The sequence below is a fragment of the Chelonoidis abingdonii genome, chromosome 3 (assembly GCF_003597395.2).
Source record: "Chelonoidis abingdonii isolate Lonesome George chromosome 3, CheloAbing_2.0, whole genome shotgun sequence".
Lineage (NCBI taxonomy): Eukaryota > Metazoa > Chordata > Testudines > Testudinidae > Chelonoidis > Chelonoidis abingdonii.
The window spans coordinates 64,369,203-64,391,107 of NC_133771.1; the positions used below are offsets into that span (position 1 = coordinate 64,369,203).

Consider the following 21,905-nt stretch of genomic DNA (forward strand, 5'->3'; position numbering starts at 1 on the left):
AGTGCAACTCCTCCTGCCCTTTTGCCCACTTCCTAAATAGGTTATAAACATTTATTTTAATATTCCAAATATGCAAATCATCCCACCAAGTTTCAGTAATACCAATTAGAATGAATTAATGCTAAAAATGAGCCATTCCAATTCCTCTTGTTCATTATCTAGGCTCCTAGTTCTTTTCTGAACATAATTTTTCAACATCTTTTTTGAAGAGTGGACAATGGAATTAGACATGGTATTCCAGTAATGGTATCAATAATACCATTCCACACATATAATAACCCCCACTCTACTGCTACTAAATATCCTTGTGCTTTTGCATCCAAGAATTGCTTTTACCCATTTAGCTCAAGTCTCGAAATAAGAGTTCATGTTAAAATTGATTATATGCCATTACCCCTAATTCCTTTTCACTGTCACTGCTTTTCAGGATATAGATCCCCACACACACACCACCTTATAAACATGACAGTGTCACTTTGTTCCTAGATGCACGACATTGCAGTCAGTGTTAACACCCCTATTCAAAAGAACCCACTTTACGAAGTGATCCAAGTCAGTCTGTATAACTGAACTACTCTCATCATTATTTACCACTCCAACTTTTATGTCAATTGTAAACTTTACCAGCAATGATTTTATGTTTTCTTACAGATCACTGATAAAGGTATCGAATAGCATTGGGCCAATAATAGAAGGTTCCTGAAGTATTGCACTAGAAACATCTCTTCTGGATAACTATTGTCCAGTTACAGTTAAGTTGCGTTTCACAGTACAATTTTTATTTTTCTTAATGAAAGTCAGCATCACCCAGTGGCTAGGACACTTCACTGGGAGTTTAAAAAGAAAAAAAAAAAAAAAAAAAAAACTATTTTCAGCTCTTCCACTTCATCTCCATGCCTTAGTTTTCCAATTTGTAAAATGTGAGTAAGGATACCTACCTTCCGTTATAAAATGCTTTGAAATCTACAGATAAAGTACTATAAACAGCTAAATATTATTCACAGCAGCAACATTACCTATATTAAATTAGTATACAGCAAATGTGACTAGTGACCAGCTACAGTCTGTACTATAAACAGCAACATCCAGTCTTAAGTGACTGGCTGCACTACACACAGGAGACTGTGTACTTGCATTGTTCTGCATGTGATTTTAAGTGTTTATACTGCAATATCAAAGAGCAGTTAAAAAAAGTTTACATTTTTATTTCAGAAATACATCTAAGAAAACTAGGAGAATGTAGGTTTCAGCTACAAGTGAACTTTTTGGATTTTTAAAAAAAACTACTTTAACTATTTGTATTTCAAACATGAAAAAACTGAAGTGCTGATATTTTAAGGTTATTTGTAAAATAATATTTTCTTATATCAGAAATTATGCATTTCTTTTATGCAATTCCTTTTGGCTTTAACTAAATTTTTCAAACTTAATAAGAGGAAGTTACTCACTTTGTGCAGTAACGATGGTTCTTCTTCGAGTAGTGTCCCTATGGGTGCTCCACTGTAGGTGACTTCCAAGCAGTATCCCTGATGGAGGGTTGGGGCTTCAGAATTGAGTCCCTTATGGATGACAATACTGTGAAGCCGAACACGGCATCGGAAGCAGAGTCTCTAATAACCACATAGTGTTCTGCAAAAGTATGAGCACACGCCCAAGTTGCTGTCCTGTAGATTTCTGAAATGGGGACATTTTTAATGGACGCAACAATTCTGGAAACTGATCTCATGGAACGCCTAGGGATTTCAGGCAGAGGTAACAAAGAACAAGTATGACAGCACTAGTTAATTCAGTTCAAGACCCATGTGGAGAGTCTCTGAGATGATATTCCTGCACCTTTTGACCTTTCCACAATTGAGAGGAACAGTTTAGGAGACTTCCTCAAGGCCTTTGTCTGAGCCAAATAAAAGGCCAAGGATCTCCTAAAATCCAGTGTATGTAGTACAGCCTACCTGTTATCATGGCAAGGCTCTGGTTAAAAGGTAGGAACATGAATGAGCTGGTTCATGTGAAAAGACAAGGTCACCTTAAGGATGAACTTTGGGTGTGGTCTGAGAGCAACCCTCTCTTTAAAGGAAATCGTGAAGGAAAGGTGTGCCATTAATGCTGCTATTTCTCCTATTCTTCGCACCACGGTGATGGCTACCAGGAATGCTGTCTTCATTGACAGATGCACAAGGAACAGGTGGCAACAGGTTCAAAGAGCAGTCTAGTCAGGCTGTTTGATTCAGGTCTCATGTTAGAGAGGGGTGTCTGGGTTGGGGAAAGAAGTTTCCTATGCCCTTGAGAAAGCTCTTTGTCATTAGATGGACGAAAACCAAGTACCCCCTCTATCTGCTGGTGGAAAGCCATTATGGCTGTAAGGTGTACTCTGAGTGAACCAAAAGACAGTCCAGCCCTCTTGAAGCCTAGTATGTAGTCCAGCAAGATGGGGAGGGAGGAAGATATTGAGGTAATTTGATTGGAATTACACCAAACTTGGAACCTTTTGCATTTTTGCAGGTAAATGCGACGGGTGGCTGATTTCCTTCTGTGCAAGAACACTTCTTATACTTCCTCGGAGCAGCTGTTCTCTATCTGGTGGAAGGAGCCAAGCCTTGGACCACAAGATCCATTGGTTGAGACGGAGGGTTTGTCCATTGTTCTGTGAAAGGACATGAGGAATGGGCTAGAGAGAGATTGGAGGATGACACTAGCTGTGTCAGTATAGATACAGCCAGGTGGGAGCAATCAGCACAACTTTTGCTTTCTCCTTCTTTATTTTTAATCAGGACCTTCAGCAGTAGAGGTAACGAGGGAAGGCGTATAGGAGGCCTGTGTCCAATGGAAGAAGGAAAGCATCCCCTAATGAGTGTTTTCCAAGGCCAGCTCTGGAACAATAGAGTAGGCATTTCCTGTTCAGGTAAGTATCAAACAAGTCTATCATTGGGGTTTCCCCACTGACAGAATATGCAGCGGGGTACTGTTGCATTCATTTTCCATTTGTGGTCATGTGAGAACATGCGGCTGAGACTGTTCACTGTTATACTCTGTACTCCACGCAGGTAAGTGGCTGATATGAGGACGTTGTGGCGAATGCACCAATTCCATAGTTTTAGTGCTTCTGTGCACAGGGAGGATGATCTGGCGCTCCCGTGATGATATAAAACATGCACGCTATGTTGTCGGTCATGATTTTTGTGAGAGTGTCCCTGATTAGTGGAAGTACATGAGCACTCACATTACTGACTGCTCTTACTTCTAAGATGTTGATACTGAGAGTCGACTCCATGAGGGACCATTTGCCCTAAACCTTGCGGTTGTTCAGACCCAAACCTATCACGGATCCATCTGTTGCGAGAAGCAATGTTGGGGGAAAAGGGAGCTTGCACAGACATTTATAGGGTCTTTCTACTATTCCATGGAGTGCTTGACCCTGGAGGGCATGAACAGAGGTTTGTCTAATCTGTCTGACGTGTAAACAGATCTAAGCCATGCCTGTAGGCACCTCGTGTAGTCTGTAATAAGAGCTCACCAAAGAGAAATACTCTGCACTGGTAATGGTCCTGATCGAAGGTACACCTGAAGAATCATCTGTGGGATGGCTGGATTGAAAAATGGAAGTCAGCATTCTGGAGCTCAAGGGCCAAGAAACAACCCGCCTGCCCTAGAGATGGGATAACTGCTGCTAGTGGGACCATCTTGAACTTTTGTGCCTTAGCATATTTGTTCAGTGCTCTCAAATCTAGGATAGGTCTCCACCCTCCACTTTTCTTGGGAATCAGGAAATATCAGCAATAAAAGCCCATGCCTCTGAGATGCAAAAGAACAGATTCTGTGGCTCCTAGGCTTACCAGGTCATCTATTTCCTGTCTATCAGACTCTTGTGAGAAAGGTTCCTGAAGAGGGACAGGGAGGGTGCAGAAGAGGGAGGGAGGTGAAAAGACTAGAATATCAGCTAGAGATAATCTCCAGGACCCATCTGTCCGAAGCTATGCTTTCCCAATTTTGGAGAAAGGAGCAAGGCGGCATCCAAGGGAGGCGAAAGGTCTGTAGGTTGCAGCTTATATTGTGGGGAGTAGTCTCTCAGAGCCTCAACCAACACATCAAAACTGGTGTTTCAAGTCTAGGTCTGCGATGCCAAGGATTGAGGGGCTGATGGTTTAAGTCTCTGAATCTTAGATCTTTCTCTGTGACTCATAGTAATGCTGCAGTGGTGAATACTGGGGTGGTCAGGATGTATGGGATGACTGAGGACTGCATTTCCTTTCCGGGTATAGATCCCTAACAAGCATGGTATGGCCCTGGAGTCCTTAAGAGCGTGAAGTGATGTGTCAGTCTTGTCAGAGCCAGCCTTACGGAAAATGGTACCCTGGGTAAACTTGCATTTTGGTGCCCTTGCGGGTGTGGTGCCCCCCCATCCAAATTGCCCCTGGCCCCCCATGAGCTCCCCAGGCTCCACACTCTCCCTTCACCCCAACCCCTGCACCATGCCCCCTATGCCCCTAATGCCTGCACTCCCCTCCTGCATCCCTGATCCCAACACCCTTCACTCCTAACCGCTGCACCCCCCTCACTTCTATCCCCTTCACCTCTTCCTATACCCCTTACCCCTACACTGTGTCCCTATTACCCTAACCCCTGCCCCGTCCTGCACTCCAAACCCTGCCCCCCTCCTGAGCCCCTAACCCCTGCATCTCCCTCCTACACCCTGGATGCAGGGACCACTGGTGTTGTGTGTGTTGGGGGGAACTGTGTGTGTGCCTGAACGTATGAGTGCACTGTCTCTAAGAAAAACACTCACGATCAGGAGCCTGAAGGATTGTTTGAACACAAGCAGCTGCCAGCAGCTCCGGACCCAGAGAGGCAGCAGCACCTATAGGACTCACCGTCACAACATCCCAGCTCAGTGGAGAGGGGGTACACAGGCAGGGGAAAAAGGACACCCCGACATCAGCCTCCCCCCCTCCCCACAGCAGACAGGATGCTCCCAGTCCGGAGCAGCATGGTCAGGGGTGGCTCTGAAGGATGAACAGGAGGCTGGGGGAGGAGGAGAGAACAGGAGCAGCAATGGAGCATGGGGTTGGATGGGCACACCTGCTCCAGAGAGTCATCTGGCTGGTAGTTGTCCAACTGCCCCCAGCAGCTCAGGTCTCTCAGCCCTCTTCAGACACTGCTGTTCACCTGCCTGCCGCCTCCGTGAGCCTAGCTGGCTCTCAGCAGGCCAGGTGGGGCTCAGGCAAACCCTGCCCACGGCGCCACCCTCGGCAACTTGCCTTTGGTCTTGCCTGGAAACAGTTTAGAGCCCTCAAAGGAGAGGTCTTCGATTGTCATCTGTACCTCTTCTGGCAGTCCTGAGAGTCATAACCACAATTCCCAATGCATCATCACTGCCATCGATAGTGAGTGGACTGCTGTATCCACATCATCTAGTGCAGTCTGCAGTGTCGTTCTTGCCACAAACTGTTCCTCATGTATGATGGTCTGAAACTGTTCCTGTTGTGCTTCTGGCGAACAGACAATAAATGCATTGCATTTGGCAAAATTCATGAGGTCGTACTTCGCCATTAAGGCCTAGTAATTCACAATGTTGAATTACAAAGTCACCATGGAGTATGCCTTCCTATCAAATAAATCAAGTCTTTTCCGTGTTTGTCACAAAGGGTGGCTTTAGTATGACGCTTTCAGCCATGGGAATTCACAACGCCCACCATGATGGAATTAGGTGGCAGGTGTGAAAAGAGGAATTCTACATTCTTGGAGGCATAATAATACTTTTTATCTGCCCTTTTGCATGCTAGCATATTAGAAGCTGGCATTTGCCAAATGACCTTAGCAGGACTCAGAAGCGCCTTGTTAATAGGGAGGATAATTCTCAATGAGAAAGAAGTGTGCAATATATCTAGCAACTTGTGGTGAGTATCTTTGACCTCCTCTAGGGAAATCTGCAGTGTGCCTGCCACTCTTTTTGTGACATCCTGAAAGAGCTTAAAATCGTTTGCCATGGAAGGTGGAGGGAGTATCACCACCTCGTCCAGAGAGGAGAAGGAGAAGATGATGATGATACTAGTTTCTAGCCTGGCCCCCTGGTCCTCAAAAGTTTCCTCTCCAGGTTCTGGACACAGAAACTGAAGAAGACCGTCTTACTAACTCTTGATAGGAAACACTAGGTGCCCAAGAAGCATAGTGCCTGTAGGCTGCTGACGAATCCCAGAATGGCCATTGGGGCAGAGGAGAAGGGCATTGGCGGCAGTACCCACAGGTGGTCATACCAAGAAAGTTGAGACTCCAACCGAATGTGTGACTAGGGAGGCCCTGGTTGGGGTAGAGATGGGCCTTGATGTGAGGGCAGTGAGAGGATATCATCCTGGAAATGAGTGTCCCGATGTCAGTGGTGATCCCAAGGATCAAGATGTGCGCCGTGTAACAGGGACTCTGGAGTCTCAGCCATCATGAGATCTCTGAAAAAAACTCAACTCCTGCGGTACTATAGTGGTCAGTACCATCAGGCCTTGTCTGTGCTAAATCACTAGTACTGAGGAAACTGGTGGAGATCTTACCCTGTAAGTACTGAGCATTTTTGCACCGGTACCACTTTCACAGAGATGGTATGGTCTGCGTTCTTCCCTTGACAGGTGGTGCTCCAGCTTCAGATCCTGTGCCCTTCAAGGTCCTTACTAATAAGCAGTGTCTGCACTGGAGGACCCATGTATTTCCTACGTACCATGCTTCAGAGCTGTCGGTGCCGGCAGTGCAGAGGCAATCAACCATGCTGGGGATCTCCTATAGCTAGTCCGGGCTTAGTTTGAGAGCCTGCAGCCCTCTTTTTGGAGACTTTGCAAGGAAATCAGAAAATTTGCTGCTCAGCTCACTCTCCTGAAAAGCAGAAGGCTCCAGGGACAATCTGAGTTGCAGAGGGGATTTGGGACACCAGTTTAAGATTACTCTCCAAAAGTGTTTCAACTTCAACTCACCGTTTTTCCAGAATCCAGCCTTCAGTTATTGGCAGAAGAGAAAGTTACTCACCTTGTGCAGTAACATAGGGACACACATCTTGAAGAACCTATGGGTGCTCCACTTTAATGTCGATGCACCCCTGCGGTCATAGCCAGAGATTAATGGTGGTAGTGTCTGGCTGGGTTGCACATGCGCAGTCCCTGTCTCGTGCCGCTTCAGGCAATTAACTGGTGCTATTCGAACAAATCCCCTTCTGTTCCTTCTCTACTGCAGAGTCTGGCGACAGAACGCCAAACCAGAGGGGAAGAGGAAGGGTAGTGGAGCACCCATAAGGACACACAAATCGACGAACTTCCATTACTGCACCAGGTGAGTAACTTTCTCTTCTGTGGGTGCTCCACTTTAGGTGACTTCAGAGCAGTGCCTTCCGACGGAAGGAGGGGGCTTTGGAGTTGAAGTCGAAGTAGATGAAAGTACCATGTGACCAAACACGGCATTGGAAGATGCATTTACACAGCACTATGGATTGCAACAACATGCGTGTGGTGAGGTCCAGGTTGTGATCCTACAGATTCTGCAATGGGAACATTTTTGAGAAATGCTATGGAGGCTGATAGACTCCCAGGAGAGTATGTACGGATCCCCATAGGGGGTTGTCATTCACATTGAACATAACACAGTTTGATACAGTCTGATATCCATTTGGAAATGGCATTGCCTTTTGATCATTCGGTAATTGAAACAACAGTTTTGGAAACTTGCAAAAAGATTCTGTACTATCGATGTAAAAGACTATAGCTCTGCAGACATCCAAGGAGTGTAGTCTAGATTGTCGTCTGTTCGCACGTGGTTTCGGAAAAAACAGTTAAGTATATAGGTTGATTAAGATGAAAAGATAAGACAACCTTAGGTAAAAACTTAGGATGTGGTCTGAGATACTTTATCTTTGAAAAAGATTGTAAAAGGTGGGTCTGCAGTGAGAGCTGCTAGTTCCCCCACCTTCCTGGCAGATGTAAGGGTCCCTAGGAATGCAACCTTCATAGAGAGGAGTAGTAACGAGCTTGTAGCCATGGGCTCAAAAGGGGGCCCAGTGAGGACACAGAGGACTAAGTTAAGGTCCCATGGCAGGGTACGGTTCCTAACTTCTGGATAGGAGTCAGAGAAACCCTTTAGGAAGCGTCTAGGAAGTGGATGTGTGAAAACAGAAAATTTGTCAACTTTATGATGCAATGTGATGGCTGACAGAGGTACACGGATCGAGCTCATGGACAGGTCCATTTGTTTGCATTCCAGTAAGTAATCTAAAATGAGAGGTAAGGTGGTTGACAGAGGTGAAGTCTGCACTGGCACCATGAGTCCAATCACTTCCACTTACATACGTATGAGAGTCGGGTAGTTGTCCTACGGCTGTTTAATATGTTTTGCACCTCTGAGGAACATTTCATTTCAGATCCCAAGAGCCATGTAGTAACCAGGCTTTGAGACGAAGTCTTTGAGGATCTAGATGGATGATGCAACCTTTGTCCTGCGACAGAAGCCAAGGTAGAACCGCGAGTGTGTGCGGTTGACAGACCACCACGTGGAGCAGGTAAGGGTACCACGTTTGTCGCATCCCTATGGGGGCTATTAGGATCTCTCTGGATCCATCTTGGGGCATACATGGGCTAGGAGAGATGTGGGAGGGAAGGCGTAAAGGAGAGGAGCATTCCACTTGACGAGAAAGGCATCACCCAGAGAGTGTCGACTGAGTCCTGCTCTGGAGCAGAACTGGTGGCAATTGGAGATTTGCATGGTTGTAAAGAGGGGTCTACTGTTAGGAACCCCCACATCCGAAAACTATCTAGGATTACCCGCATATTCAGCTCCCATTCATGGTCTTGATAAAACTTCCTGTTCAGGTATCTGTTGTGATGTTCTCACAGCCAAGTGGTATGATGTTATAACACGGACATTGTGTTTGATGCACAATTGCCAAAGATGCATGGCTTCTACATATAAGGAGTGTGATCATGCTTCCCCTTGTCTGTGCATGTAGAACATACATTGTCCATTAGAATCTGTACAGTTTTGGTTTTGACTAGCAGTAGGAAGTGAGGACAGATGTTTTGAACCACTCGTAGTTCCAGCAGGTTGATACGAAGCAGGTTGACTCCGCCATAAACCATTGGCTCTGTATAAAAAGTGTGTTTGCAGATGTGCCCCACTCACCCAGCCTAGGAGGGATGCGTCTGTGGTGATGGTGAGCAATGGTGGATTCTGTGGGAATGACATCCCCCTGCTGATGTTGTCTGGATTGGTCCACCATAAAAGCGAATCCTTGATTGGGCATAGTGCTGAGCTTGTTTATGCTGTGCCTGTGTGTGATGTAATTTATCCGGAGTCAGGCTTGCAGACACTGCCTGTGTAGTCTTGCATGTTGGACGATGGTCATGGCGGCCATGTGGCCTAGGAGTCATGGGTAAGTTCTGGCAGATCCTCAAGAGCTGCTCCGTGCTGTTGAGATCAAGGCGTTTAGAGTCAGAAAACGTTTTGTTGATAGAGAGACAGTTGCTATGAGGGAACTGAGGTCCACTCCCATGATTTCCAGGCGTTGGACAGGTATTAGAGTAGACTTTTGTATGTTCACGTGAACTCCTAAGCTGGTGAACAGATTAATTATATGTTGGGTGGAGTCTATGGTTGTCTGTAGTGTTGGTGCATTCAGCAGACAGTCGTCTAAGGAGAGGAATATCATGATTCCCTCTGCATAGGCAGACGGGTACTATGGCTAGTACCTTTGAAAATACTCGAGGTGCAGTGGAACGGCTGAAGGGTAGAACTTTGTACTGGAAATGGTCCTGTACTATTGTAAACAATAAGAATTTCTGATGTGAGGAATGGATGGATATATGCAAATATACATCCTGGACATCAAGGGCTGAGAACCAGTCCCTCCATCTCTAATGCAGGGATTATGGTGCTTAGTGTGACCATTTTGAATTGTTGTGTTTTCACAAACTGGTTGAGTTGCCACAGATCAGAGGTGCGGGCTCTGTGGTGAGGCTGGAGATGAGGGGTTTGGGGTGTAGGAAGGTGCTGCTGGCTGGGACCAGAGGTTCGGAGAGCAGTAGTGGGATAATCAGCTGGGGCAGGGGGTTGGGGTGCAAGAGTGGGCGAGAGCTCCAGCTGGGGGTGCAGGCTCTGGGGTTCAGGAGGGTGCCCTGGGCTGGGATTGAGGGGTTCGGAAGGTGGGAAGGGGATATGGGCTAGGGCAGAGGGCTGGGGCCATGGGTGCAGGTTCCAGGCAGTGCTTATCTCAAGCAGCTCCCGGAAGCAGCAGCATGTCCCCTCTCCAGCTCCTACGCAAAGGCGTGGCCAGGTGGCTCTGCATGATGCCCCATCCGCAGGTGCCGCCCCTGCAGCTCCTATTGGCCGCAGTTCCCAGCCAATGGGAGCTGTGGGTGTGGCACTTGGGTTGGGGGCAGCGTGCAGAGCCCCCTGGCTGCTCCTATGCATAAGAGCCAAAGGGGGACATGCTGCTGTTTCTGGGAGCTGTGCAGAGCGCCTCCCGACCCCGCTCCCCAGCTGGAGCGTGGCAAGCCACAGATCCTGCTGCCCAGCAGGAGCTCAAGGGACCGATAAAATTGGCTGGCGGGCTGTAGTTTGCCCACCCCATATCTATTGCATTGTGTGTATGGACGGGGTCGGAATCTTTGAGGAGTTTGATACTTTCTCTGGAATCTCTTGTTCTTCAGTGCGTCGATTCCCAGAGATCACAACGTGGTCCTCGAGTCTTTCAGAATATGCAATGACGCATCTGTTTTGTCCACAATGAGTCTGGAGCCTTTGAACGGTAAGTCCTCTACAGTAGACTGTACTGGCTTTGGAAAACCTGACAGATGAAGCCAGGAGGCTCTCCTCATAAGAACCTCTGTTGCTATGGATCTCACTGCAGAATCAGTGGAGTCAAGTGCAGCTTGTAACGCCGCTCTGGTGATGAGGTGGCCCTCTGTAATGAGTGCTTTGTACTACTTTTTTTTGTCTTCTGGAATAAAGTTAATAAATTCAGAGAGATTTGAGTAACTATTGTAATCATACTTTGCCAATAGGGCCACATAGTTGGCAATTCTCAATTTCAAAGTCGCAGCCAAATATGCTTCATGGCCAAACAGGTCGAGTCATTTCCAGTCCTTATCATACAGCGGGTTTCTGTAGTACTGTTGTCTACCCTGTTCGTTGCCTGCATCAGTAACTAGTGAGCTCGGCATTGGATGCGAGAAGAGGAATTCAGTGCCCTTTACTGGCACAATATTTCTTATTAGACCTCTTACAGGTAGGTGGAATCATTGCTGGGGTTTGCCATAGCGACTTCACAGCCTCCATGATCGCATCATTCATTTGAAAGGCAATTTTGAAAGAAGTGGGTGCGTGCAGTATGTCCGCTAATGTGTGTCGAGAATCCTGGACCTCTTCCAAAGAGATGTTTAACCAAGTGGTCATTCTCTTGTAGAGATCTTGAAATTATTTAAAATTGTCAGCTGTGGTGAGAGGTGGGGACATAATTGTGTCATCCAGTGAGGATGTTGAGAAATGAATATCAGTTGGATCATCTGGGTCTGAGAATTCCTCCTGTTCTTCAGCCTCGTGTTCAGAGGTGCTAGACGGTGCCTGTGATGTTAATATAGATGGTTGGTGTGCGCCATTTATGGACAGACTAGTAGGTGCACCCTGTTGCTGCTGTTGTGGGTATGTAGCCCATGAACGCCAGAATGGCCATTGTGGTTGGAAGGGCACCGTGGCCATCCAAGGCTGCCCATACAGGGCTGGTTCAGAAGGTTTGAAGGGAAGCCCATGCCTGGAGGGGCACGTGTGTTGGGAGTAGCCACATGAGAGGAATGTTGTGGAGAGTGTCCAACATCTTCCTCCCCATTTTCATCTTTGCTAGAGAGCTGTGGTGGGGAGAGATGTGGGGAGCTGGGTTGGCTTATTACTGCAGGTACCGAGGTACCGTCGGTGCCGGAGAGAGGAGACTCCGGTACCAATGGAACAGACAGATCTTTGTAGTGGAGGAATTGTTGGGACAAATATCAGTACCATTGGGTAGTAGGAAACAGTACCGTGTGCTGGAGAGTGCTCATTAGTGCCGGTGTGTGGGTGGAGTGCGTAATACCAGCACCAGGTGGCAGCATTAATGGTGGAGATGCCAGTATACTCAGTACCGATTGCTTGATCACAGTTGACCGTACTGTGGCACGGGGTTTCATCTTCCCCTTGGTGCCTGTGGCAGAGATTGATTGCTTAGAAGCTCTCGGTTTCTTGGTACCAATGGCGCCTGCGGGACCTGTTTTGTCAGCCTTTGAAATGGTCAGTACCAAGAGAGTTTGACCGGTATCGGAGCATCTTTTCTTGGTCGACTCTGGAGTCAGGGACATGGCACCCCATTTTTTTTTGCTGCCTTCTTGGCAGGTTGGTCAGGAGCCCTTTCCATGGAAGAGGAGCCCTTGTCCGAGGCTGCAGTTGACAATTTCTGGCTGGAAGGGATGTGTACCTCAGGCTCAGAGGCCAGGCGAAGAGATTTTCCCATGAGGATAAGTTTTAGCTGGAGATCTCTTACCTTTCAGGTGGGGCTTTCAAGTTGTGAGAGTGCGAGCACTTCTGAGGTATATGTGCCTCACCAAGACATGAGACACACTGAGCGTGCCCGTCTGAAAGGGGTATCAAGTGCCTGCAGATAGTGCAGCGTTTGAACCCTAGGGAGCCAGGCATGCTCCTTAGGGAGCGTACTCTCTCTGTAAGATGGAAAGTGGTAGGGATATCATGCTGCTTCGAGCGAACAGAACAGAAACTTAGGAGTCCTGTGAGGAGAATTTAAAAAAATTTAACCACCTGAAGCAGACTGAGACAGGGACCGCGCATGTGCGACCCAACCGGGCACTGCTACCATAAATCTTCAGCTAAGTGCACAGGGGCACATCGATACCTAAAGTGGAGTGCCCGCAGGGACACAACTCAAAGGTGGTACACTTTTGTGGAACGAGAGCCTCTTAGAGGCACTGGACGTAGCGAGAGCATCCATTTGTAACCAGTATTGCCTCCCTGCAAGAGAGGCACCTTTTAAACCTGGGGGAGCTGGGCATAACCCTTTTTGGGGGTTATGCTCACAGGGGGATTTTTTGTTTTTTTTTGTTTTTTTTTTTTTAAAGAGGGCAAAGAAAACTAGCAAAACCTATAAGACTAAGAAAAATCAAAGAGAAACTCTAATAGTAGCTACAGAACAAAACTGAATTCTACACTCCGAGAGTAAGAGAAAGTGGATTGCTATTCACTCCATCTCATGTCAGGGACAGCTGAGAAGGAACTGAGGGTGGTTTGCCCAGGCAGCACTAGTTAGCCCCGAAGAACAGCACAAGAGAAGGAGTGTGCATGTGTGGGCCAAAAAGGCACTGCTACTAAAGAGCTCCAATCAGAGGTGCAGGGACAGAGACTCACGTACAATGGAGCACCCATATGGACACTACTCAAAGAAGATGATCATCATTTTATGTTGGTCTTTCAATAAAACATTTTACTCACAGAAGTCACTTTTTTGGCTCATTGCCAAAGCTCTTTTTGCCATCCACTCAACAAGAGAACCCTGAGGCCATTCTGAGATTGACAAGCACACAGAACTAGTTCAAAAATGCTGAAAGACCCAAGAAATTCAAACCCAAATCAAAAAATTGTTCATGTTGGAAAGTATAGTGAATCACACAAACACCTCTGAAAGCTCTAAATTTGTGAAGGGAGACAGTGTACACCTTCAGAGAATGCTGGCTCAGTCATAGCTGAGATAGCAGCACCATTCACCTTAGTGCCTTTGGGAAACAGGACAACAGGCAAGACCTCTGAAAATGTTTTTGTGGAAGACAGGACCACAGCCAAAAACGGACCAGTTGAAGAAGACATAGTAAGTAATCACTATTATTTTCCAGAAGACCTGTTTTGGTGGGTGTTCTCCACAAACTTTGGAAATATTCTTCATCATCACAAGGAGAAGCAGCAGAGCTAATTCAAGTTCTCCTGTCTGTAGGACCAACTTTCCTCAAAGACTCCAAGCACAGAGCAGTACAGTGCTGTTTTCAGGATTGTCTACAAGAATCTTTAAAAGTGCAAGAGCTTTTTTCAACTTTGGAAATTCACGTTTGAGGGAGCACTGTTTTTTGCTTCAGCATCCTCCCCTCACTGGAGGAAGTATAGTTAAAAAAAAGTTTAAAAGCCCACATTTTTTTTTAAATTGTTTTTGTTCTAAAGCTTTTAGGCAGCTCTTACAAAAGTCTTAAGTTGTATAGAAGGGCATTAGTGATATGACAACAATTAGATCAGTACATATGAATATACAGGTTTTTACATGCCATAGATATTTCTATAGTTTCCTTCAGAAGCAGGAATTGTACAATGTATCTTAACTGCATACTGAATTTCCGCCTAGAAGGCTAGCTGGCACTGTGCAGTTTTGTTTTGTTTTTTAAAAAGTGTGTTAAAAGCATTATGTTGGTCAAGCTTGTTGCGTGTCTGAGTTAACTACTCAAGACCGCCAAAATAACAGGCTCAACTGAAGTTATTAAATTTAAGATTATTAATCAGAGACTAGTACAGCACTATACAGAATACACAAATAAATAGATACATAACCACCTTTTGTTGTCAGACAGAGCTGGATATATATATCTTTCCTGCATCTGGAAGGTATTGGTAAGGCTGCATATCTGTCATGGATGTCACAGGTTCTGTGACGTTCCATGATCTCTGTGACTTCTGCAACGGCTGGTCTGGCTGGCTCTAGGGCTGCCCGAGCAGCTTGGGCAGCCCCTGGGCCAGCCATGCTGGCTGCTGCTGGGACAGTCTCGAGCCAGCGCACCCCACTCCCCACCTCCAGCAGTAGTTTGGGTCTGGGAGGGGACTCAGGGCTGGGGAAGGGGGTTGGGGTGCAGGGTGGCACTTACCTCAGGAAAGCAGCTGGCATATCTCTGCAGCTCCTAGGCAGAGGGGCCAGGGGACTTTGTGCGCTGCCCCTGCCTGCAGGCACCACTCCCACAGATCCTATTAGCTGCAGTTCCCAGCCAATGGGAGCTGCGGAGCCAGCGTTCGTGACGGGACAGCGCACAGAGCACCCCTGGCCTTCCCTCCCCCTAGAAGTTGCAGGGACATGCTGATCACTTCTAGGGAGCAATGCAGAGCCTGGTGAGGAGCCTGCCAGCCCCTCCAGGCCACTCCACACCCCAGCCCAAGTTTTAGTTAGGGGTATATAGTACAAGTCATGGACAGGTCACAGGCCATGCATTTTTGTTTACAGTCCATGACTTTTACTAAAAATACCCGTGACTAAAATGTAGCCTTACTTACTGGTCCTGAAAAGGTGTGTTCCGGGATGCTGAAGTGCTTCTAGCCCTGGCAGTCTACAAAATATTGGAGCTCAAAGAGTGGGTGATACTTACTAAAGTATTTTAAAAACTGAATTCTATATAGAATTGATTGGATCTCCCACCCCCTAGACCCTCCCCAAAAAAGGAAAGGGAAGTTAATATTTCTCCTTCCACTGTGGTCTCGTCAGCCAACTAATCTTGAGAGATGATTTGAATACCATGCTACTAGATGACCTCTCAAGGTCCCTTCCAGTCCTACGATTCTATGTTTCTAATTTTAAAACGACCAACAGTGAGGAAAATACTGAATTTCTGCTCTTTCCTCTTTAGTCCAGCTTCTTCCTTACTATTTCCTTAATATCTGATGGGGTGCTCTGAAGAATAGGGTAGAAGAAGCTAATATGATATTACTCAATGCTAACTCAAGAAACTGATATTCCAAAACTAACTTATCCTGTCAGTGCTTCAAGGAGCCATGCAGAAAGGACTTTCTAATTTATGGCCCAAGACTTCAGGGATTAGCATTCCTCATGCTAGTTACATGGCTACTGAAAAAAACTATGGGAGTAAGAAGCATCAAGTGATGAGTCCCTATATTCATTTCTAGAACATATAATAAAGATGATGTGGGACAAAAATATTTTAGCATAAATACAAAAGTATACACCCAGCAAAAATATTTTTTTTATAAACTTGTATCAGAAAATTTAACTTAAATGGATCCTGAGATACTAAATCAACAGATCTGGCCTACATAAATGATGCACATATCATATGAAGGAGTTCCCAAAACCCATGCTATCAGCCACCAGCAAAGAACAATCAGGATTACATATGCTCGTTCCCTGATCTTCAGAATATCTACAAGAATAGAGTAGTAGAGGTATATCTAAATTATCTGTTCACGTACAAGAAAGGACTGCTAGAACATCTGCTACTTTTGGGGGAAGGAGGGGCATAGGGGGGAGATTATCCTTTTTCCTCCCACCATTGCAATAACTACACACACACTCTTTCCCTTTTTATTGTGCACACTCCTAGCTAGTCCTAAAAACCCCTTTTCATTTGACTTAGCTACGTATGGCCTGTAGAGATAAGATGAATCTTTGCTTAAAGACTGCTTAAAATAAATCTTTGCTTCCTGGTGCAAACAAGCTCCTCATTCTACCTTATTTATTCATGTATGCTACTGTTGGAACCTTTTACATCATTGCATGTGTTTCTTGCAAACACCTTTGCAGAGGTAAGAGAGATATTTTCTACACAAAGCTCCAGAAAAAGTTTGAGACACCTTTCCTTTCTCCTGCACGTAACTATTTCTCTTGAACTAAGTATATCTAGTGTAACAAATGTCATTCTATACATATAAGAACACAGCTTTTGCATCAATTCACTTATACTGAGAGAGTTGAACTTTCAACTAAAATTATTCTCTCCCCTTTGATTCCAAATCCCATTTTGCTAACAGACTGCAGGCATCTCATTAAACATGGCTGTTGCATTAACATACATGCTCTACACAATCTTAAGTGTGTTTTTACTCTGAAAATCAACCGTGTGAAAATGTACCTTGTTACTCAACTGATCTGCCCATGTGTGCTCAGAGTTTTGTCTGCTTGATTAAAATAAGTTTTTAGCTGTTTTTTAATCCTGTTACTCCTACAAAGCCAGAACTGCTGCGAGAAACCAAACTGGATTGATTTTATTGCAATATAAGCACCAGCCAAGAATCTTTAATGTTGATGACGCATGGAACCAAGAGGTCCTCAAAGGTTTCCCAATTCCAGGTGGAGTTTGCAGGGGGAACAGTCAGAAAAACAGTTTAACAGTTGTTGAAAGACATACACCGAACTCTGAATGCCATTTTTACAAGGCATCTTAATAGAAGAACCATTCTAACAACTTCAGAAATTAGTGAGCTATCACTGACTGCTTGAATTGCAAACTGAATTTTTGTAATTGAGTCTGACAAGACTTTCCCAAGTCTGATGTACATTACTTCATACTCAGGATTCTCTAAACGAATTGAGCTGCTCTTCATCACTAATATATGGAATTAAGGAAACAGAATGATAGAATAAGTATCAGATCAACTTCTTCACAAGTCTGTCAGAAGGAATATTTTGTAACCTAAGAACTATGAAAATGATTACTAGTAACTTCATAAAGACCACTGAAGCCATAACCAGTGGTCTTTATGAACTATTAGACTATTATGCATTAGATTTATGCATCAATAGAACCATTTCTAAGAATGACCTGTCAACTGCACTTACTGGGATATGCATTCCAAAGGTAGATAGGTCAACTAGCACCAATGGCACTGAAGAAAAACCATGAGATCATCATTCTCCCATTTTTCTTCCAGGAAAAGATGATAATGAAGCACTGTCCAAGTCCACAAATACGATATTATTTATCTTACTGCTCAATTATTCATTATTTTGGTAAATGGGTAGGTAATAAACTACTTTGGCAAGATGTATAAATCCCAAAGAATAAATCATGAACCACCACTTATAAGGCCCATTTGCCTTTGGTAGCTGGCTGTATAAAACAAAATTCCAGTAGAATACTGAAAAATAGGTTATGAAGGTACATTAGGTTAACAATAGGGTTTAAGAACCACTATATGCTTCGAGTGACAGGAAAAAATTGAGAGAGAAAATGCCCATGAGGAAAGTTTAGAGGGTATGATAAAAAGAGGAATAAAGTCTCTAGTGCGAAGATGGTAAAACATGTAGAAATGAGTTTGTCATCTTGAGTGACTGGAGCACTGCAAATAAGGGGAAAAAACAGGACCAAGTACAACCCCAACATAGAGGGCACAACCATTAAAATCAATAGGAATGGCATCTGACTAGACTAATGCTGGATCTTGCTGTCAGAAACTAAAATAAATGTTGCACTAACAGCAAGGTAGGTGGGAGGGCCAAATAAGTCCCACTCTGAGTTTTACTTGAATTAAGAGGTACTTGGATTGCTGACTTCAATTATATATCAGTTTTATGTTTGGCACATTTAAGATGCACAGACTTAAGGTTTTCAGTTAATACTGTATATAGTTCATTTCAATTTGCCTTTTAATTAGATTTAGAAAAGGAAGGATTGACTGGCAGTAAACATTGATTTCACCGTACACACACAACCAGCAAATAAAAAAATGTCGATCACTAATAACCAAAATTTACAGGAAGCAAAATAAGAAAAATGCTGGTTAGGAACCTGAGTTTGATTTACAGATATGCACTTTGTATATTTTGACAAGTGTTGTTGGCAATTTGTGTTTTAACGGTTATAAACCTTTAACTGTTGATTTCAGCATCTACTGTTAAAGAATTACTGCCTGACTGCCATCCCCTGTAATTTCCCACAACTGAAAATTTAAATAGATTAAAATTAAAAATGCTTAAAACCCATAATTTTGCACAACTGTGAAAATTTAATAGATAAAAATTCAAAAATATTTAAAACATTGATATTATTTATTTGTCAAAATTATAAAAAATAAAAAGTGAGTTCTGCCAGGCTTAATTATATTTAATAAAACAATTTTAATATCCTACTGAAAATAAGATTAATTACCCTCCTACAAAGAGTACTCAAGATCTGTTTTAACCAAACCGGTGAGAGGGATATTACAGCTATTCTACTTTATCTCCATTCCTTTCTGCAGCTGAGACAGACCCATGACTATGAAAAGCTCTTAGACAAACCAATAATGGAGTCATAGAAAAAATATGTACAGAGCAGAAGATGGAGGGAAAACAGAGCTGGCCTTAAGGACAAGAAAAGGATGTTGCCATGTCGAGATTTACACGTCATTAAAGCTTTGCAATCGATAGGCTGGTCCTCTATCCTTCACCAGCAGCCCACAGGTTGGGACCAGAAAAAATGCATTACTCAGATCCTCCTTTCCAGCAACAGAGGAACATGATCAGTATACCCACCAAACTTCAAGGCACCAAACTACTCCTCATTTCATGGTTGCTAAATCAGTATTTGTTTTTCAATCCAGTATTTCTAATGCTGGATAACACTAAAACAAAAATGTTCAGAAGGGATTTTCAAGTTTTGTCTTAGAGAACTTGGAATATATTTAATAAAAAACCAAAAAAAGACACCTCATTTTCTCTACTGCTTTAGTTCTTCACAAAAAAGCTTCTGACTCTAAAGTTAACAACTGCTTCCTTTAAATTGGTCTTCTAGGTCTCACCCAGAACGCATGTCTAGTATATGTATTTAAAGACTAGGATTTAGCCAAACTTCCTGGTGTTGAGGTCTATTCTATTCAAATAAAATATTCTAACAAAACAAACCCCTCTCACTCTTCTGTGAAAAGCATAGTGCCTGTACATTTACCTTTGTTATTTGTGCATTAAAAATTTTTTAAAGTCTTTGAATTTTCCTATAGTCTACTGTTGCTAGAACCCTCCCACTCCTCACTGCAGTACACCCATATAATAAGTAACAAATTAATAAATTTCCTCTCCTTAGAGCCAAAAGAAAAAAAATGTTTTCCCAGGGATGTTCTTTTCCTCCTGCTTTGGATGGATTCAACGTCTTGGTTACTTTTTAAACAATGATGGGTCCATAGGCAGGATGAAACAGGAAATTTGATGGAAACTACTTCTCGGAGTAAATTAAAAAACAAGACAGTTACCTACGTAACTGGTGTTATTTGAGATGTGTTGGTCATGTCCATTCCATTGTAGGTGTGCGCTCACCACATGCACCAGTTCCTGAAGTTTTTCCCCTCAACAGTGGGGACCGGCTCTGGCGCCTATTGGGATGGTACTCACATGGCACGGTATAAAGGACGCTGCCGGCTCCCCCTCCACCCTCAGTTCCTTCTTGCCGGAAACTCCGACAGTGGGGAAAGAGGACGGGTCAGGGAATGGACATGAGCAACACATTTCAAAGAACACCAATTATGAACCAGGTAACTGTCTTTTCCCCTTCGAGTGCTTGCTCATGTCCATTCCACTGTCGGTGACTCCCAAGCAGTGCCACTGGAGGCGGGTAGGACTTCATGGATTTGTTGATTGCAACACAGCTCTGCCAAATCCAGTGTCATCTCTGTGCTGCTGGGTAATGGTGTAAAGTGTTGTGAACATGTGTACTGATGACCATATAGCAGCCCTGCAGATGTCCTGGGTGGGGACATGAGCTAGGAAAGCCACCGAGGTCGACTGTCCCCTGGTCAAGTGGGTCTTTAGTGTAGGTGGTGACTCAGTCCATGCCAACTCATAACAGGTACAGATACACTATGTGATCTCGTTAGAGATCCTCTGCGAGGACACTGGTAAATCTTTCATCCTATCCACTGTCGCAGTAAAGAGTTGGGTCAACTTGTGGAAGGCCTTGGTGCGCCCCAAGTAGAAGGCCAGGGCGTGACAGACATTCAAGGTGTGGCACCACCTCTTCTCTGCAGTTGAGTGCAGCTTTGGACAGACAACTGGGAGAAAGATATCCTAGTTAACATGGAAGTGAGACACCACCTTAGGCCGGAATGCTGGGTGGGGTCACAGCTGGACCTTGTCCTTGTAGAAAACCGTGTACAGGGGTTCCAAAGTGAGGGTTTTAATCTCAGAGCCCCGCCTCGGTAATGGTTACAAGAAAAGCTACCTTCCCTGACAGATGTGACAAGGAGCAAGAGGCCAGTGGCTCAAAAGGAGGCTCTGAGTCTCGAGAGGACAAGGTTGAGGTCCAATTGCAGAATCAGGTCTCAAATCGGTGGGAAGAGCTGCTCTAATCCTTTCAAGAACTGGACGAATGTGTGTGAAAACACCAATTTACCCTGGACCTGCTCATGGAAAGGCGATAAGGCTGCCAAGTGCACCTTGATGGAGGCAAGTGTGAAGCCTTGCTGCTTAAGATGGAGCAGATAATCAAGGATGGATTGCACAGGTGACTGTCGTGGAGATGCCATGCACCTCGGCCCAGCAGGAGAACCGCCTCCACTTTGCCAAGTAAGTTGCCATGGTGGAAGGTTTTCTGCTTTCCAAGAAGACCTGCTGTACCTGACTGGAGCAGGCCCTTTCCTCCAGGTTCAGCCACTCAGCAACCAAGCCGTGAGGTGGAGAGAAGGAAGGTTTGAGTGCAGGAGCAGACTGTGGTCTTGCGAGAGGAGATCCAGATGGCTAGGCAGCGGCCATGAGGGAGCCACAGCCAGGTCCATGAGCATGCCAACCCCAGTGCCAGCGAGGCCATGTCGGGGCAATCACAACGACTCCCACCTCATCTCTTGTCTTTTGCTAGGATCCTGCTGACCAGCAGAACTGGCAGGAATGCGTACATTAGATCCCCACCCCACAACAGAAGGCAGGCATCAGAGAGGGAGTTCCTGCCTAAGCCCTAGAGAGCGCAGAATTGCTGGTACATTTCCTCTTCTGTCTGGTGGCGAACACGTCCACTCGGGGAGCTCCCCACCGTCAGAAAAGTATCTGGACAACCTCCGGCTGGAGGGAACACTTGTGGGGAGAGAAGGACCTGCTGAGGCGATCTGCCAGCGCATTCCGGATGCCAGGGACGTACGATGCCTTGAAACGGATGTTGTGCTGGATGCAAAAGACCCACAAACAGAGCACT

At 45.0% G+C, this 21,905-nt stretch overlaps 1 protein-coding gene across 4 annotated transcripts in view; it reads right to left on the reverse strand.

Moving 5' to 3' along the window:
* The window catches only part of PHIP (PHIP subunit of CUL4-Ring ligase complex), a 341,415-nt gene that overhangs the window by 295,567 nt on the left and 23,943 nt on the right, over window positions 1–21,905 (reverse strand). Inside the window, exon 1 of one of the 4 annotated variants that reach the window (XM_075063813.1) lies at window positions 1,449–1,532. The exons of the other annotated variants lie outside the window; for them this stretch is intronic. The gene's annotated coding sequence lies outside the window, so the exon portion shown is untranslated. Of the gene's footprint in view, window positions 1–1,448; window positions 1,533–21,905 lie in introns of those variants that run through there. 4 annotated transcript variants of the gene reach the window in all.